Below are 22,155 nucleotides of genomic sequence, written 5' to 3' on the forward strand. Positions count from 1 at the left end.
AATTCCTTTATCTATATTTTTCCATTTTTTTGTCATACTCTATTCTTGTCTGTATATTGTCACAACTGGTAAAACTATTATATCTCCTTTTGTACTTTCTGTGTCGACTCATGCACTGGAACACATCATGTTGACACTCTGTCATGTCCACAACCAATTACGCATGTTCCAATATTGCCTCTATCAACTGCACACATCAAAATTGTATTTTCTAAGTATGAATGCAATAACTTGATCTTCAAGGTCTCTCTTCTTCATACTGAATATATGTTTCCATAAATGACAACATTCAAAATCTACCTTAGCCAAATTTCCAACACTTTCCCCATTTATTAAGAGAGAACCTAAAGGTAAAAAAATATTTAAATGTTGGACATGTCATGCATATGGTCATTATTCTTATAAGTCAAGAATACCTAAGGATTGACTATTTTTATTAATGAGGTAAAGGATACAACTATGGAAAGATTTTCAAGATTGAAAGAGATTATGGAAGTGATGAAATAATATTTTTTTCTATTAAAGAAGAAATGCCTGAGAAAGAATAAGATAGGAAAGAAAGTGAATTAGTATCACAAGTTAAAAAGAAGAAATAGGATTGGATTATAAATAGTGGTTTTTCTCATTATATGATGAAAGATATGAAGAACTTCATTGAATTCAATAGCTATAATAATAGAGTAATTGTTAGAGTTGGAAATAATGTAGCCTATTATATTAAAAGAAAACTATTTATTACACTTAATAGAAAGACTAAAAAAGATAATGTTTACTTTGTTGATGGTTTGAAACATAATATTTTCAATGTTTGAAAACTATTTGACAAGAGATATCTATTGCGATTCATAGAGAAGATATAAATTATCAAGGATAAAAATAATAAGATGCTTGATGCTAGTACAAGGACAAGAGGTAATGTATTTCAGTTGAATCCTACTCAGATGACATGTTTAGTTGCTAAGGTGGGTGACAATTGGTTATGGCATAAGATATTTTATCATATAAACTTTGATAACATTGATAAGTAGGAGATAATTTCCACAGCAAGTCAAATTGTGATATTGCTATCAAGAGTTAACTATGTGATTTTGAGTCAAATTCATTGACCCATATTTCATGAGTAGTGATTCAACATGAATCCATCTCTCATGAGAATAAATGGAAAACTTAAAATCATTGTTCCATTTATTTTCATGAGAGATGGATTCATGTTGAATCACTACTCGTGAAATATGGGTCAATGAGTTTGACTCAAAATTACAGATTTAAATCTTGATAACAATATCACAAGTTGAATTTCTCTGAATTTTATTTCCTACTTATCAATTAATGAGCTTAAGGAGCTTTCTAATGAATGGTTCATAAGGCACAACACTTGGTAAAGGTTTTTCAAATGGGGTTGCAATATTTGGGTTTAACCATGGAGGGAACTCCGTAGTTAAGCACACTCAGGCTAGTATAGTACTAGGATGGGTGACCTCCTAGGAAGTCTTTGTTTTTCACCCCTGTGAGCATCACCTAGATCCAATGAGTGCTAAGTGTTCCATTTATTCTCATGAGAGATGGATTCATGTTGAATTACTAGCTATGAAATATGGGTCAATGAGTTTGACTCATAATCACATAGTTAAATCCTCATAGCAACATCACAATTTGGTAACATTGTAAAGATAAGAACTACATTATTTGATAGAGGTTTTCATAAGATTTTCAAGCATACTAACATGATATGCAGGGAATTTTTTATGGAGAAGAAGAAGAAAATTTAATTTTCTAGAAAGAAATTCACCACTTTAGAAGAATTTGAGATAGTATACACAGATATGAGTAGTCCAATAAAAATAGGAGCTTTTTATGGTGGAAGGTATTTTATGATTCTTGTTGACGATTTTTATATAATGTTTTTGGGTAGCATTTTTCAGAGAAAAGTTAGAAGCATTCGACAAGTTTAAGATATTCAAGAGTAGAGTTGAAAATTAATCTAGTTGAAATATCAAGTGTTTGAGATATGATAGAGGAGGATATTTTTCTTCAAATTACTTTAAAAATGTTTTCTGAAGAAGATAGAATTAAGAGACAAATTCATCCCCTAAGAAACCTAAGTAGAATAGTATAGGAGAGAGGATAAATAGATCTATAACTAAGGAAATAAGAGATATGATGTTTAAGAATAATGGTGAAAATATTTTTTGGAGAGAAGTGGTACATACATTAGTATGTAGTATGAATAGAGTTAAAATCAAAAAGGGTACTAGTAAGACTCCCCATGAACATTGGTTTGGACATGCACCATAAATTAACTATTTCAATTTTTTTGGAAGTAAGTGTTATAATTGAAAGAGATGATGGCATTGGAAATTTTGATTAAAGGAGTGATGAAGGTATGGTTCTTGGATATTCATTGAAAAGAAAAGCTTGTAGATATTTAATCAGAGAACCAAGACTATTATTAAGAGCACAAATGTAGGAGTAAATGAAAAGTTTAGAATTCAAGAAATATTACTTGATTATAATTCTAATGAAGAGACTAATCAAAGGAAAGACACAAAAAATATTGAATTATTTTTATGAGATTGATAAAGATTTGTAGAATAACGTTCAAGCAGTGGAACAAAGAGAAGAACATAAGATTAAGCCTAGAGTAGAGATTAATGTTCAGATAGTGACACCTAACAAGAACTTTCCAAAGAATCATTTTTTTGATCAAATTATTAGAAGAAAGGATTGTTGATATCTAAGCCCAAGTTTCTTATTAGTATCTAACACTTAGGAATTTCCAAGGAAATGTTGATTAGTCATCATTGCAATAGAACCATCCAAAGAAGATTGAGCTACAAAGGACTCTTTTATATTACATTACATGTCAAACAAGTCAAAGGTTGTCAAGCACCCCAATAGAGATTGAGCTAGCATACATGTCAAGAAAAAAAATTGGAGACCAAGTGAAGTAAAGGCTAACTTATGTCGAGTAAGTCATTATATGCCAAGCCTATAGAAGTTGAGAGATAGCATGAATGTTAGTTATGATCGAGAGTCAGAACATTCAATTACTAAGTAAACCAATTTTAGCACACGAGTTTGTAATGTCACAAATACTTAGGGAAATAATTTTAGCCAACTTCTACATGAAATTTAATGATAGAGACAATTAAGCAGTACATTATGTGTCTTGTCAGAAGGCATTGATACTAAGAAAATCATATTAACCAATCAAAAAATTAGAAGGGTAAAATGACAAAAGGATGGAATGTAGATCATTGATTAAGATTTAGAATCTATTATGTTTCATGTTACATTTATGCAAAGTTCTTTTGACTTAGGATAGTAACCTACAATGTTTAAGAGTTGTATGATCTAATGGATGCATGCATGATAAGGGTTTATGGATATGGGTCTACTAAGCATTGATAAGTTTTATTTGTACATTTAGACCTTGGTTAACTCAGTCAACCCCCCCCCCCCCCGCCCCCACCATTATTCTAAAAAATTCCAATAGAGATGAGCTTAGCCCTTATTCCACCATCATTAGCCATCAACTTAGCTAATCTTCCTTTAGAAATGTTAATCTATTGAAATGGATTGAACTAGAACTTGTGTTTATATTCAAAGAATGTCTTGTCAATTGTAGGTCTAACTATTGTTGATCAATCAGTTCTTTATTCTCCTTGTAAAGAATGTATCATCACATAACTTCTTGTACAAGTAATGAATATTCTTTACAACTTCCTCTACACTATTTACAAGGTTCGATAAATTTACTTTCCTTAATGCAATCTTAGTAGAGATCTTTTTAATCACTTTCCTTTCAAACTTTCTAGAACTCCACTCCATCAAGTTTTTATTTGAATCAATATTAGGATCATTTATCTTTTCAACAATATGAACCAGCTAAGGAATAATGGGATCATTTCATTAAGGTTTTCCACATCAAATGCTTCAAGGAAAATGCCTATTTAATCTCATGTAGCACTTTCTTCTATTGTTTCAACCTCCTCATCTATTCTTGTCTGGTCTTTCTTGCCAATAAATCTTACAAGATATTCATCTTCTCATATGTTAATTTATTTGTGTCCTAGATAGGAATCATAATTACTTCATCCAATGTCATTGACTAGCTAGGTGACTAGCCTTTCATTTTATTTCTCTTATTTCCTTTGGAATTAGGAGCACTAGAGTTGGGTAATGATAATTACATACCCACTGTTTAAAGCTCTAGACTTGGTCTCTATATAGTGACTTGTGCTCTCTTGGAAATGCTTGGATTATATTCCAATCCCTAAGTCTTAGTTTGTTCTAATCTAGTGATCATTGCACTTTATTTCTCCTTTTTCTCTTCTTTTGTAGGTGGCAAAGGTGCTTGTTCACCAAATTGATATTTTGTAATCACTTGTAGTTCACTTCCAAAAATTCTTTTCTAGCCTCATTATTTCCCTCTTGTTGAGGTCCATGGAAATTATAGCAGATTGTTCTGATAGAGTTTTGATATTCTCTTCTCCCTTTTCACCTTATTCTATGTCATTTCACTTATTGGCTTGATCTTGTTGGTCTTTCACAGCCAGGAATAACTTTAGTCATGAATATTTTCCAAATGGAAAATTTCACTCATCAAGGACCTTAAATTTGGAAAAAAAAATTGCACTTTCAAGGTGGCCATGTCATTCACACTTTACAAAAATTGGGTCCCATTCGCAAGCTAATTGCTAATAATGCTACATAATTATTTTTATTTTGGTGATGATTTCACCAATGTAATCTAATATTTTGACATAATAAATTGAATTTTTTGCCTATAATTTTTGAGACATGTCTTTATAGATGGGTACATTTTCCAATCTATGGTAAAAATTTAATTCAGGTTATACGTAAAGTACAAAGACTTGACTAGTGTATCTATTCCAAACAATTTCCAAGGAACTTTTTACCCTTCTAATCTTTGTCTCAAAATAGATTATACTATGGAAAAGTGTCATTATTCCATAAACTTTCTCTGAAACTTATTGCTCTTTAACATTTTAGCTCGAAATAGGATTTATTATATTGATTTAGGATCATCTACTAATCATTAAAAGGTTTATTATATTTTGGATGATATAAAATTATGGGTTTTAGGTATTTTTACTTTTTGTCATTATTTTTTAAAATAATTAAAGATTCACCAGGGTTTTACAAAATTTTCATATGACGGAAAAAAAATAGCTAGCAAGAAAACTCAAGACCAACTGCCTATGTAGAAAGGATCTTTCTATAGATTTTGGATGTAACAAAATTAAAAAATTTCCTATTTTGAGAAAAAATCCAAATAAAATTTAAATTATTGCCCCAATCATATTGTTGGATTCTCCACAATTTTATGCATTTTGCCAAAGGGGGGTTTCTCAAAGTTATCCGTTCTCTTGGTAAGTGTTGTCCCTTTAGTACTTGTCATCTTTCCTTGTTTCTTTGCATTATCCTCCTGTGCATCACCTTCTTTGTGCTTGCATTCAATTGTAACTATGGAGGTATCACTTGTAGTATCCATAGTTGGTGCACTTTCTTGGGTTCTTTCCTTATGATAATTGCGCACTTGTATCATCATAGGATTAGAGCATGGTAATGATTTATTATTACTTTTAAGCTCTTTCTTAGCCAATGAATTCATTTTCATAGTGGTTTCTTCTAGGACATCCTCAATAGTAACTATCTCTCAAGCTCACTTTATTATACCTTTTTCTTTTTCTTTTCTTTTTTCATTTTCCTGATAGTCTCTTCAAGATTTTCATGCTCACTAAATCTTACCTTTGTGTTCATCTTTCTTTTCTTATTTTCCAAGGATGAGACAAAATATCATTTTACAAATCAAATTTATTCATTGAGCAACATCCTCAATTTTATTCTTCAACAAATAAAATCCTCTATATTTAGGAAAAAATATATATTCCTATATTTCTCCATAAAAAATTTAATCTGTTCTCCTGATAAGTTGGACATTATTTGGGTGAGAGTGGCCTCTTTGATTTTCCTTTCTATCATTATGGAAAATTTACATAATTTTTCAATCTTATTGTATAAATCATCAGGAATATGAGTTTCTATATCCAATGATGAAGTTTTTAAACTAGCCACCATTTCTAATATTACTTCTTTTATCTTAACCCTATCAGCTTTATCTAATTTATCATATTTAATGAATTTCAATCTTGAAAAATCTACACTACTCTTTATATTTTGATAAATTTCATCAATATTAGTGGGAGGTTTGTGTATTGCTACCTTGAATTGACTAATGTCATCTAAATCTGTCTTTTCTTCATCTTCTTCTTCCTTCTAAAGTTTCAATCTGCTTCTTGATTTCTTTGTAGGGTCACTCAACTCTATCTTCTTGTCAACTTGTTTCCTCTTCTATGAGCTCACTCATTCAATTTTCTTCACCATAGTTTTCTTTAGTCGCTCAACTAATGTTGCATTGATGGTTTCCATGGTTCTTGGTGTTATTGTGCTCATAGGAGTAGGCTTCCTATTTATGCTTTCCTTCATCATGGGCTTGGTAATAATGATCTTTTTCCCCTTCTTAGCCTTAGGCTCAGCCACACTTATTTCCTTACCTTTCTTTTCTACATCCTCTTCCTCCTCCTCTTCATTTTCTTCATCATCACTAGATAGGTTTCCACCTAGACCTTGTGTAATCTACAAAGGCATTTCTTGTTCTATTCCAAGTTCTTTGCCATTTTATTTCTCTTTCTCTCTAGTGGAGTAGTTTTCAATCCACTAGCAATCTTGGCTTTAGCTTGCTCACATTTTTTGAATACATTGGCTTTCTTGTCCACTTCTTCAACTACCAATGTTGTAATAGTTGTAGATGTTTCATCAATATTGACTTCATAGGGAAATGAAATCAACCATGCTATCCTAGGTATTATAACTTGCACATATGTAAAATTATTATCAACTAAAAAGCATACATTAGATCATAAAATTCTCAACTAAGGATGTAGGAATCCTAATTATTTTGCTCATCATTTGTTTATACTCCTCAAAATAGATATCTGTTACATTATCAAAATTTTATCCTATCTATTGAATGAAATAGTTAATATGTTGCATAAATGTTCTTCCTTCTTTCCAGACAACATCTCCAATTATGGGTAAAAAGTTTTGTACATAGAAAAATATACAAAGAATCAGAGATCCAAACTTACACATTATGTTTTTTTCCTTCCTGATTGATGACAATCAATTGTGTGAGTTGTAGCTCAACAAGAACATGAGAATGATCCTTAGATTCACTATCTTTTAGACTTGGTCACTTACAATGAATAGAATCATGTCTAATCTAATAGAATCATTGATTTGGCTTAGAACTATCTTAATCCATTCAATCTTGATGTTGCAAGGGAAGTCTAGGAAACAAACTAACCCTTTGTTGATGATATTCTTATTTTCATCATTAAATTCTCTATCAATGCATAGCTTCTTATATGCTTCCTTCAGTTCATAATCACCAATTTCACTAACTTTGCATATATAGCATGACCTAAAATTATAAATCATAAGTACCTTTGGTGGTATGGATGAAAGGGAACCTAAGGGACCTCCCTTCATCACAATCTAGGACACAATCCTAAAATTGGGAGATGGACATGTATCATTCCTTACAAATTGAACAATTCTTAACTCTTTGCCTTGCTTCTTTACTCCGAATGATGATCCTTCTACCATTTTTATAGTTATGGTTTGAATTTGCACTTCTTTATAACACAATAGAAACAACTCTTTTCAACACTTTCACACCTTCAATTGCTCTTTTAATCCCTAGTTGAATGGTTTAGGTGCTCAAATTAACTATTCTCCAAGAAAACTTGAATATATTATGCTCAAAATAATTTCAAATTTTCAATATATACTTCAAAATTTTAATTTTAGGGCCTCATAAATTTTTTGTACATATAGTAGGTGATATAAAACTCTCTTGGTTGCTACTGAATGCCTTAGTTTTTACATTCACTCATTATACCACTCAGTCAATACTATAGCTTAGACAATAATTCAACACTTTACAGTATTGGTTCATATTATTGCTTGATCACCACTCAGTTTTATTAATGATGCTTGGCACCATCTACTAATCAACTCAATACAACTTTCTTTTTCTTGTTTCATACTACCATTTTGTCCCATCACATCTTTATTATATTGATATGGATTTTAATACATTCAAACTTAGGAATTGATGTAAGATGTAGCATTAAAATGTATAGTTCCTCATACCTCTATTTTGCTAAATTTGGAGTTGAGGAATCACCTCATCTATTAGATTTGGTAATCTTAAAATCACTAGCTCTAGTTCTTCTTGCTACTTCCTTCTTCCTCTAGGTATGATTCATCTAGTTATTTGTCTTCTTTACATTAACAATATGTTTTTTTTTTCTATGTTAAGTGTTGAGCCTAGGTCCTCCAGTCTTTGCTCACATGTTCAGGTTTGTGATATTTATAATAGACTAGCCTACCATTCATCCAACTCTTTGATTTTACTCCAAAATGTGTCTTAATACAATTTATAGATCCATGACCATATTTACCATTGTAGTGACAAATGTACCATGTGTTGTAGTCCCAATTGATTGTGTTACCTTTCTTAGGTGCATTTCCTTGCTTCTTGGTTGTCCAATTAGGTTTTGCATTGCATCTACATTCTTGTACTCAATGACCATACTTCAAAAAATTAAAATTATATCCTTCAATTTGGGTGCAACGAGTGTGTTAATAGCCTTTAATCTATGTTCATGTGCCTGATGTCCTTTCTTCTTGCAATTGAAATAATTACTGGTAAATTTAGGCTTAGCATTTGATTTACAAATCTTACTTCTTCATAGTTTGTTGTATGGCCTAGCTTTCCACAATGATAACATGTGGGTTCATTTTTCTTTGTCTTTTTATTCCTTTGTTTTCCACTCTCTGACAATTCTCCTTCCACATTAGATAATTGATACTCAACATAGCCTAGTCTATATATATCATTGGTTCTTCTTTGTGATCTCATCAATTCTTCATAGTATATCACAACTTTATGTTTGTTCAAGATTTTAATGAATTACTTTTCAGATCTTACTTCATTTCTCAATATGTCATTCTCTAATTTCAAATTTGTAGTCCCCACATCCTTCCTAGTCATTCCTTGAGTTGTGACTAATAACTAGTTGACCAAGTCTTACTGATTGTGTGTAAGTCTCTACACTTTAGTTTTCCTTTCATCAAATCTTGTACCCATTAATCTTGTATCTTGTCTTTCTCAACTTTATTCTTCTGTTTGGTCACTTCACATAGTATTACTAATTGGATATCATGTTCTCTCTTTAGGGCTCTTACTTTGTCATTCAACTTGTTGTTCTTCTCAAGTAGATATTGTATTGTTGCATCACTTTCACTAGAGTTTGGACCACTATTTTCAAATAGACCTTAGTGTCCTCCTCCTAGTGTTGTTTGTCATTCTACTAAATTTCTATCTTCTTCCTTTTCTTTATGGATTTCCTTAGTTCCTACCTTGCTTCATTAAGCTAATGTAGGCAAAGCTCTATGTAAAGCTTCTAGTTCTCAACGATCTTTGCCAACTTATAGGCCTCTATATCCAAGAGCTTATCCTCTCAAGTGATTATACTTCTTCTAAGATAACTTATCTTCAATCCCAATTATTCAAAGTCTAATGAGAAAGAAAGATATTGAGAGGTTGGGATGAATTAGGATCTATAAAACTTTTATCCCTCTTAAGACTTGTCAAATTTGATAACTTCACCACTAATTCAGATCTCAACAATATCACCAATTACATAAACCATTCAGTACAATGTTATACTAGATCTAGAAATGAAAAACATCCATTAATCATGAAAGAAAATAATCAACTCATAACAAAAATATATTGGTTACCCAGGAACCATCCAAGGTGAATGTAAAATAAGGGTGGGGATGACACCCTCAAATCTTCACTATGGAGAATGAAGAATTTTTTTCTATAGGGAGATGCATTGACTGCCTGATAGCAATTTCATTGATGAATAGGATTTGAAAATTTGATTGATGATGGGTATTTAAAAAAGAAGAAGAAGTTGTAGTAGAGATGGACTTGGTTTTCATCAAACTTAGATGATTTTCATCTATATTTCCATCAATGATAAAGGGGGAAATTGTTATCATGAATGTTGATGATATTGCCATAGGGGTTTATCCTAAAATTGATGGATCATCAGAGATATTCTCGCAATAGTTATATGTTTCATTAATGACTATGGTTTTCATTGATGTTAACATTATATTGATTATGTGAAGACTAGAAAAGTAGTAAACAATGATAACAGCCAAGTAGTTCTAGGATTATAGATGACAATAGGTGTAGTTAAGGACATTTTTTTACATAGTATCTTGATGACAAGGCTAACTGCATGTGTGGAAAGTCAAATAATGGTGATAGTTACTCAATTTTTATTAAAGATAGTGTTCTTATAGAGTTCCTAAAAAGAAATTTGCGATGTTTGGATTATATGTCCTGATAGGGTCATAATCTAGTCAAGCACCATGGGACAAATGAAGAAGACATTATAAAGATGGTGTAGTTGAGTGTAGAAAGTGTGATGTGAAAGTGTGAAGAGATTAAGAATACTATGAGTGGATAGTTTTGATAAAAGATGTAATATTGATGTAATGTGTTGGTATGTGGAACATCATTGTGGACCAAACTATGACCTTAAGTGGCAATGAAAATTAGGACATCAATGTTAGTCAATTTGATGTAAAATATTGAACTAGTTATGAATCTTATATCAAAAATTTGTAAAAATAGAATGTGTAGTAAATTGAATCCAACTTCTAAAATACTAGCCATTTTTGCTAAAAAATAATTTAATTGGTCAAAATTTTGAATTTGAATGCAAAAGTATTAAAAAAATCAAGGAAAAAGAAGTGGCTATATGTTTGACCACCTTAATCACAATCAAATGATTATATTCTTTTATTGAGATTCTAGATATAAGAATTAGACACATACCTAGATGTGATGCACATTTTTTTGTAGTTTTATTCGAAGGAAATAATTAATTTTAAATTTTTTGCTATAACATTTTTTTGAATAAAAAATCTCGTGTCTTACCACCTTACTCATTCAAAATTATACAAAATTTAAATGTGTTTTTGTTCTCCTCATGATATGAAAAGCATAGAATGTGACACATCTTTGGATTTTTAGAAGGTTATACCATTTTTAAGTTATAAATTTTTTTTTCAATCAGTATGTAAATAAACACTTACAAGAAATTTCATTGAAAAATAAGTAATAATTACTTATTGAACTTACAATTTAACAACAATTATATCAATGGAAAATGATAATTTGTTTAAAAAACCCTTTTCATTTCATCAGATTTAGATGAAAAGTGATCTTTTTTTCCTATCACCACTTTTTAGCTTATCATGATCTTGCACACACCCATGTATTGTATTATCTAGTGAAGGCCATATTGTAATTGTAAATTTAGAAAGCCTCAAGGCCAAATCAATAATGACATGGCATATAGGAAAGATTATTCCTTGGTTGTAAGGGTGGCATTATGGTTATTGTGAATTAAGTATTATATGCAAGAAAGTGATTGAAGCAATTATATGTGATTTGAATGAGAAAAATAGGATATGAGATCTAGTGAACTTGATATTGAGATCAAATAAGATTTGGTATTGTACAATCATGGTAAGAGGATAGAGGAAAGTTTATGTTCAAAAAATATTGTAGAGATTAGTTGTATTTGGTATTATTCTTCAAATTAAAGGTTACTATGAGGAATAGTTGGATGGTGGGTTCAACATGATCTTACCCTTGAAGTTGTTTGGATAGTTGGCCCTTCTACCTTCCACAACTCCTAATATGGTTGGCACAATTTCTAACAGGGTTGGAATCTCGTCAAAAGGTTTCAAAGTCTCCTAAAAAAGAGTGACATGTACTAAAAGTAATTCATTAACTTCTAAAAAGGTCCATCCTCTCACAACAAATTTATGTTTTAGTACATCATTTTGTGGGTACCATCCCCACTGGGGTTTTCCCTCTAATCAAAGGTTTCTCTAGATAACAAATCTAGTATTATTGTGCATGGTTATCTTCATATGGACTTTCTTTTAATGTTGATTATATTTTTATATTTAATTAGGAAAATAAAAGTTATTTTGATCCTATAACTCATTCATCCCCTCTTAGTTATCTTTGTGGAATTTACTTTCTAACAAAAAAATGGAGGCTAATATTGGAGGTCTGAAGCTTGAGCTAGAGGAAAGATTGATGAAGAAAAAGCACATAGAGGAGACTTTGAGAAAAGTAGATGGTAATCTAATGGCCTCTTAGAGGACAAGTGAGATAATGTATGTTGAGACCCCAAGTTCTATTTCTTACACTAGATCAAGGAGATACATAAGTAGTTGGTTGGCCTTCCTATCTCAGCCTAGGTTGGTGTATTTTGGTTCCTTGGTGTTTGGTTTATGATGGTGCTAGGTTTTGGTTGTGGGAAACATCTATTTTTTTAGTGTGGTTGGTGTAGTGTTCGATGGTTTGTGCTTTTTGGCTTAGCTTGCTCCCTACTATTAGTTTATGACTTTTTGGGTTGTAGCTTGGTTTGTATTTTGTCCTTTTTGGAAATAGTTGGGTTTTTGTTTTGTTTATCATCCTTATTCAAATTTGTTAGTTTTTTGTCTCATATATTTAGTTTCATACTAGATTTTTATGATTTTGTTCCACACGTGTCACTGCTTGTGACCTTGTCTTGGTGTCTATCAACTTGATGTTATTTTTTGTGTAAGGGTTCAAGACCTATCCCACTTTACTTAATCATAAAAAACTAACTTCTTAATAGAGTAAATATAAATAACAACTAGATAAAGTATCTTTTTTCTATTGCTAAAAATATGCTTGTATTACAAGGATGGTTTGAGATTACTAATAAACAAGGGTTGCACTGCTACAACGGAAGTCCCTGCCTAATGCAAAGATTGAAATATTAATTTAGGCATATAAATAATGTCTCGTTATCATCTTGACTCTTGTTGGATTTCTCCCATAAAATTGTTGTTGTATTAAGATATATGTGCAACTCTATGTTCATAAAAAAATTGTGTTCCATCTTCATATATGGAGCATATAATTCAATTGAATTCTCTTGGTCCTTTGAATCATTTTATGAAGAGATGATTTATCCATTGATTTATTGTAGTGGACACTCCATGGGTATCATCTATGTAGATTTCGTAGAAGGGCAAGATGTTTCTATGCCCGTAAGTCATGAGTTTCAAGATAAAATTTATGAACCTGAGCAACCTCTTTCACATCCTCTTAGCATTTTCAAAGCAACTTTCTAGCCTTTATATGTACCCTTGAATAAAAGCCCACCTACCAAGCTTTTCTTTGACAAATCAAATTGTCTTCCATTCATCAACAACAATTGGAAAATAAGAACCCAGATGATGCATTTCTATCAACTTGTAATTGATCACTTTGCTAGGTGGTCGCAATCAAAATAAAATTCTTTTGATGGTGAATGAGCTTTGTCTTTTATTTCTTCACCTAGTTTTTGCATAGTTTCTTCATCGAATCCTACATTTGTATTTCTTGTCCTATTGAGTCTTGGCTTTACATCGACACAACCCAAATGTGAGATTCATCACCTTTGGTTGCTTAATGGTTTATTTAAGGGAATTTTCAATCTTTTTTTTGGACCACTTTTCTTAACTACATAGTATAATTTTGATCTATAAAGTTATGTTTTTCTTCTTATAAAGCTAGATTTCTTTGAACGAGATACTAGCATTTTCAAGGGCACACATCAAAAATGCTTTTTTAGATGGATCTCTTCCAATGTCATGTTCTTATAGGAGTATGGGAGGATGGTTTTCTTTTTTTTTCTTTTTCTATCGAATAAATGCAAAGAACAACTTCCTTCCCATCAAATCCATCTTGACCATAGCTACCATCTTTGAAGCCCACAAATCCACATTAAAAAAGAGTATCTCAAATATTGAAACATATTATCTAAGAAGCCCATTGCAAATATTGATAAGCAACCAAGTAAAATTTTGAAGACAAGCAAAGAAGTGTCCCTACTTCAAATTTACCACCCACTAAAATATTTTTTTGTTTAAAAAGTTAAGAAAGATGAAACAAGTAAATAATAAGCATATAATTTAGAGAAACAGCAAGTATAAAAAGAAGGTGTACATTGAGAAGAACAATAAAATTCAAGATAGGTGCATAAAATATGGCTATGCATAACCAATTCAAAGTATAAAACCAAATGGACAAGTTGGGCATTCACAAAAAAGAAATTCATGGTTGGTGGAAGAAACAATATAAGAAAAATTTATTTGAGATGTGCAATCATAATTAACTTGAAAATACATCTCACATGTCACAAAGAAAAGTTGTAGACGGGCAATCTAAAAATGACCATAAACAATTCTAGATCAAATCTAGAAATCTATAGAAATAAGTCCTATAAAATGATCTCATAAAAAAATCCACTAATCTATTCCATAAATTTGCATAGAGAGCGAGAACGTACATATTAGAAGCCCACTCAAGCAACATGATTTTCATAGGCACAAAGAAGATGAATATTGAAACACGAGTTTCAGCATTGAACTCAGAATCAAGATAGTAATAAATCATTGGGAGACTACAACGAATATTAGAACAAAGCTAAGAGGCATCGAATTGAAGTGTTTATTGATATTGCTGATAAGAATCTTGGGCCCCAAAAAATCTTCTTATACTCATTTTTGGCCGCATCTAGAAAAATTTTATCAAGACTCAATGTGTTTTTCAATGTACTAATAACCCCTACAACATTTTTTCCCAGCTTATACAATTTCTTCTATAAAACACCCTTGACCACATTATTTCTATTATATTTTTAAAAATTATGTTCTAAATATATGTATTTTTAAGCTATAAAAACTTGGCCTTACTACATTGACTCAAACAATCAGACAAAATAAATAAAAAGTCATTCAAATCAAATTACTAATGGTAAAAATCATTCTCAACTAATGGTAATAGGTTGTATAATTCTAGGTTAAACAATAATGCCACCTAAAGACAACATATAATATTATTACTAATAAATACATTTAAACTATGATTTTAGATTCTCAAAACAAAATAATAACATAATACAAATCTTATCATGAGAAGAGAATATTTGAAAATCATATTACATGCTACTTCATAAACTTTGGAGTAGTGCTATAATTTCAACTTAGGAAACAAGACCCCATAAATATGAAGCTCTACATGGTATGAGGGTTAGAGAGTGTGAATCCAAGTTTTCCATTTTCAAATTTAAGATACCACAAAGATGTGGCCTCTCAACATTTTAAAAAATAGTTGAAACAATATGAGATTTTAAAAAACTAACTTCTTGATGGTTAAGATTGTTTTTTGATTAACAAATCACTTGATCCCTGCCAACATGGGGGAAATATTTTAGCCCAACTTACCTTTGAAACAAAAAAAATATGGAAGGCCCAACCCCCTACCTTGCCACCACACTTAGATTAGCACTCTTTTGTTCTAGAACTTTCCTAGATAAGGGACGAGCATACTTTTTAAATAAGCTCATACATTCATAGCAACAATGGGGAATTGAAATAATCAACGCCATATTAATGTGTAATACTGAGCACTATAGAAAACCCAAATTGGGTCAAACTAGGTGCACCAATATCAAAAGAGTTGCATCCAATTGAGAGTGCAAGACACCATTAAATCAACATTCTTTTTATGGGGAAGATCCAGGTCAAAACTTTCAAAGACATGTTAGGTTGTAATCATGGTTATCATATAGTTTTTGAAATTTGAGAAGAACCAAATGGGATTTTGGATTATCATATGGCTCTCAAAATTTGAGAACCAAATGGGGTTCTTTGGACAATATTACTCAGTAGAGAAAGCTAGGTCAAGTCTTGTGTGAAATTTATAAAATATATTCGGTTGATGTGGAAACCCTAATTTAGAGATTGAAAAATTCAAAATAAATCAAATCAAATAAAAAAAACATAGATTAATCTCCTACTAACTTGAACTCAATGCTTAGAAAAATGATATTTAAAGAACTAATTTTTCATACCAAAATTTGCTTCCCTATCCTTAGAAGAAATAATTAAATTGATCTCGACGAGAATAGCATTCATAGAGAATGAGGTGGCCCTAGTGATAATAAAGAATGTAAACAACATTCCCACAACTATAGCGAGATGCATGGCTACCCTTGGGAAAATCAATTATCACATGCTAAGGGGATGAATCCCTCATTGTTAGAGATCAATTTCACAATGGATAGATTAAATAATCCCGAAATGTACTGTGTAAATCAAATATAGGGTATGCATTTTTTCAAAATTGAAAAACCAAATATAGGGTATTGCATGTATGGAAAATATAGCAGCAGAAATGAACCACATGAAAAGTTCACATAATGCCAACTATAAAAGCTTCATGTAGCATGACACCTTTCCAACACTTCTAATTCTTCTACTAATTATTTGAGTGGAAAATAAAAAGACTACTGAGAAAAAAGTTACAACCAATGAAAAAAAGAAATAAAATATGATCAATTCAAAAAGACATTGTTTACTCTATTAATTGATAGAAAACATAGGATGTAATGCACAATGCATGGATTTCAATACACAAACTAATTGGAAACATGGACTCAAAAAATTTAGTCTCGTGCCTAACGGCAGGGACTAACAATCGTAATCAAGTTTAAGATTTATTTTTTGTATAAACAAAAGTTGAGTTTGTACTAGTAGTAAAACAATAAAATATCATATAATTGGAAGAAAATTGTCTACTTAGATGTGTTTATGAGATGTTAGAAGCTTGTCTAATATCCTTAGGGTCATAATAGTTTCTCTTTTGTGAGTTGTCTTATAATATAACAACCATATTCTTTGTAACTATTAATTTCAAGAATATGCAAATTTACTATCTATATTCATTATTATAAAGACTATATGATCTAGATAATAGAAAATAGAGGGATGTCTCTAGAAAATATGATTCCTTATCTTACTCAATCCACATGCCATTTAGTAACACTAGTTAATTGGTTCTAGATAAAAGTACTTCTACATATAAGAAAATGAGTAAGAAAATAAGTTTGTGACAATAATGATAAATGAATTAAATGATTTTTTAAAGAAACATGACTGTATAATTTAATTATAAAATTTAAATCATATATTTATTTTATTTAAACTAATCTCTTTTAAATCAATTATCAGTAAAAGTGCAAATTACATAGAAAAAGCTATTATAAATTTGAGACACTATGACAAACTATGATTTTTGCAGTAATCTATAGAGTGGAAACAAATAAAAGAAGTAATTATATAAGACTCATATCGGTATCAAAATAAAATATTTTCCAAATGATATGCACCACACGAAAATCAAAATCAACCATTAATTATATTTCTTATATGCATAGTAACAAACACAAAAGAAGATTCAAAGTATACACCTTTTGTCTCCATTCTACATAATAACATGACATGACTAAAGATTTGAGGTTAATATGTCCTTCGATAAGACAAATAACTGTCCAACCCATTATAGGCACCTCCACTAACATAAGATGGCCAGAAGCCTATTTTATGTGGGTACGTTAATATGAACCATATCAAAACTGCGTCGAAAGCAAAACCCTAAAAAATGAAGCGTTGTAGGTAAAAAAAAGTTGAAAGGATGAAATCGAATTTCCTTACAACATCTCGTGATGATTCTACAAGACAAAATGTAAATAAATTTGAATTGTCATAGAAGACAATTGATTGTACTGACAAACGCATTATAGATTTTCAAAGATAAGAGGAGCCAAGGAATGGTGGAACACTGGTCTCATTCTAGTGTTTGAGTAGAGGTTGGCCCACTACTCATATGAATGAATGTCCACCAAACCTATCGCTTCTCTGGTACAACTCCATATTAAATAAACAATTTTTTCCTGCAATTAAGGAAAGGTTCTTAGTTCATTTTGTGGTTATCATATTCGGAAACTGTCAATAAATATTTTATTCACATGTTGACCGAAATATGTCTATTGCGGAGAGATAATCAAATGGTGTAAACTTGTTCCAATCGCGGAGAGGAGAGAGTTTGGAAGCGTCTACTGCTCTCCAATTTAGTCGAAAGGGCTACTTTCCATTCATGTTTTTCTGAGCTACTTTCCATTACTGTTTTCCACATCAAGGATCTCAACAAGCATGGATTGTACTTTCCTTTTTTCTTTTTTTTTTAATATGGTCAATGCATAGTTATTGCTTGTACATATTATGTGACATGGTTTGTATATATTTAATCCTCAATCTTATTAACATATTCTCATTATTATGTTTGATGATGTTTAAGAATGATTAACTAAGGTTTATTTTCTTAATAAATAAATTTTAAAAATAGTATAAAAAATGTAATGTATTTTTATTATAGTTGTCTTCGAGGATTATTATTGGATATTCAACACTCAATTTATATCAACATAATTTATATTGACTTCTATTAAATTGCCTATAATTGCCTTCACATATTAACTATACTTTCTTATTTAAAATTATTTAGTAAATAATTATATCAATTGCTTTGTACTATTGGAATTAGAGAAAAAAATCATATCATGAAAACAATTATAAATTTATTATATCAAAATGATGAAATTTAGTTACTGAGTTCCATAATGTTTAAGAACAATTGTTTAAACTAAACAAGTTAATATAAATGATGATTAATTGAAAATAAAATTTAAACAAATGTATTTACCATTAAAATAATAATTACATCTATTTTTCATTATCATACATCTTGTATATCCAATGTATAATTATTTATAAACTATAAATCCTAAACTTAATACACATGCAATCACCAATATCCAAAACCAATAGTAGTGAGGGGTATAACTTAAAATGTTATAGTTACCATCAAACTAAGTTTAGGATATTGATTCTAAGGTATACCACTCACTTCAAGGTATAATAATAAACTTTATAAACTATTGATTTTGGATATTGGAGATTGAATGTCTATTAAGTTTAGGATTTATAGTTTATAAAAAGCTATATATTAGATTGCATCACATTTTATAACTATGTTTCTCAACATAGTTATCAACAATCAAAGTTATATGTTGAAGTGTGTGGCATATATAAAATGTTCAAATTCAATTTATAAAACATACAATTGGATGTGCAAAACTATGTCATCTAGGGGACAAATTAACCCTTGTTGACTTTTTAAAATAATAATAATATTGCATAGCCTTGTAGTTTTATTTATAATTGATGCTATCTAAATTTTCTAATCCTCCAAATACTCAAATTTTATGCTATTATTCAAATTAATATAAAAATCTCTATAACAATTTTACATGTGTAATATCACATATAATTAAATTATTAAATATATGTTTTAAAAATATAGATTGTCAAAATTTCTAGAAGACATTTTTACAACAAACACTGCCTTAGTTTTGAAAAATACCAAAAAAAATCACATATATGAAAAATGGCCATAAATAAAATATTTAATAAACAAAAATCATTACAATTTTTGCACTTCAACAAATTAGAATTAAAAACTTCTAAACAACTTCAATATTTATAATATTACATGTTGTTAAGGAAAGATTTGATAAAATAGTGGAAGCAAAGAGTTGGGTCTCAAATCCATAAAAGTTTGCAGAATGAGATGTTACACCTTTAGAAATGAGCATCTAATTTTAAAAATTGAGTTCTGGTATTAGATTCAAATGCCATATCCAAAATTCAAAAAATGGGCACCCAAATTTTTTTTAAATGAGTGTGCATTTTTTGAAAAATAGGTGCTCATTTGCAAATTATTTGAAAAAAACTTTGACTAAAAATTCATTTTTAAATGTTGATATTTTGGAAGAAATGGGCAACCATTTGTTGAATTCTAAATAATAGGCACCCACTTCTTATCACTTAGGCAACAATTCTTTTGCCCACCTCGATTTAGGGTTGGAGATAGACTTGGTGGGTTAGATTCTACGCCTTGAGCTATCAAGATTTAGCTAAGGCATTGAATTGATGAGTTCAGTCCTTGCCATACTTTTTAGAGGGTCTTCAAGATTAAATTGTTTGGAAAAACCAAAATCCATTTGAGTACTCCTTGTCATAATTTTATAAATATAATTATTTTATTTTCTATTTTAGAAATGAAAATTTTATAATTTTATAATTTTATTTACTAATTTTGTATCATTTATTAATCAAATGTGGTATGTAAAAACAAAATAGTGAAGTTAAGTAAAACATTCAAAAAAATTTAATTAAATTAATTTATTTGTCATCAATTAAAATAGAGTTATTTAACAATCTAAAAAAATTTAAATGTTAAATTGTCATCAAATTATAGTGCTCACACACTAGAGGTTTCAAAATTAGTTGAATAAACAATTAAAATTGTATTCAATAAAAAATTAAGGAAAAATATTGGTAAAAAAATCATTAAACTCAATTATTGATAAAAAAAATTCATTAGAGTCCTAATTAGCCTAAACTCAATAAATCATCCTAAATCATTTAATTTAATTCAATGTCATATCTCATTAATTGAATTGAATATGTGTGCCAGTTACACATGAAAAATGAATTAAAATGAATTAAAGTAAATTAAATATTTAAAGATATTAATTATTGAATTGGATAAATATTCAATTATCTTCTCCAAAATTCTAGAATTGATTAAATAAATATAAAAAAATTTTGAGTGAAAATGGAGATCAATTCTATAACATGAGCTTAAAAAGTAAATAAAAGAGTTAACTTGGCAATGCATAAATTAAAAGGTGAAGTCAAGGGAATTGTTGCATCATTTCAATAATAAAGAGAGCCAGTTAACTAAGAAATCTAACTCAAATAGACTAGTGAACTTTGCTATCACTCCCAATAAAGGGAAGAACAAGTTTTGCTTCCAACGCCTAGGTAACTAATCAAAAAGAGGTGCATGTGTTGAACACAACTAAAAATCATCCTTGGATCCTATGAAAGGAGACTTACCAATCTTCATTCTTATGTACAATTGAAGAGTAAATTTATAATGCTGAATTTTCTCTAGAGATATTGTGCATCACATTTTATAGAGATTAATGCCTTTATTGAGTTCATATATTTGAATTGCATCATTATTTCAACCAAAAAGATTCATACAAAATATTGCATACAATAATCCAAAAAGATACACTAGATTGCATTCATATTAAATCCTTCATTCCAATAGGGTCTATAGTCACTAAAAATTCTAAAAAATTGGAGAGAACCATGCTCCTATTGACTAGAATGTGATAGGTTGATTTATCATGGTTTCTTTCATGTTTTCTAATTATCTAATTTTACTAACCATGAATCTAATGAATTATTGAGGTGTTGTGTCATAGTTGTAGGCACAATTTCGACACATATTTTTGGCACTTGCCATGGGGTTGAAAATAAAAAATTTAGCTTCCTTCTTGCATATTTCCATATTTTATTTTATTTTGTATAATTTTTGTGAAGTCTCTTTCGACAAAGAATCTAGGCTCACATGAAAATTGAGAGCCAAAAAAATCTCATGTGACACTCCATCCTATCTGACATGACTCCTTGACCTACACAAACTATCATCTAGACCTACATATTATTTTTAAATTAATAGTATGTCCTCCTATGTTTGGCTTGTAGCTTGACTCTTTCAATGTCCAATGTGTAGAGGAACAAAAGAATGTTACGAATAGATGGGTTAGTGTATATTTTATATCACTACCCTTTGAATTGAAAGTTATAACTCCCTTAAGTTGCAAAATATTTGAAACAAGCTCTATCTTTAGTAGATCACAGGTTTTGGGGTTATGCTCTTCACTAGAGAGAAATATAGCTAATAACTAGACTACTTGTAAATACAATCAATCTAAGCCAATAGAAATATTTGGATGACCCACAACACCCACAGATATGGTTGATAAGCTATCTTTCATCTCTTCTTTACTACTTCTAACTCCTACTCTACCTCTACTCCTACTGCTACAACTACTAGATTGAAGAAATGCATAATGAGAAAATATCATTCATGAACCCAAGTGGCTCTTTAGACTAGTCAAC

Source organism: Cupressus sempervirens, chromosome 5 (assembly GCF_028749045.1).
Source record: "Cupressus sempervirens isolate cs-2001-9-10 chromosome 5, ASM2874904v1, whole genome shotgun sequence".
Taxonomy (NCBI): Eukaryota; Viridiplantae; Streptophyta; class Pinopsida; order Cupressales; family Cupressaceae; genus Cupressus; species Cupressus sempervirens.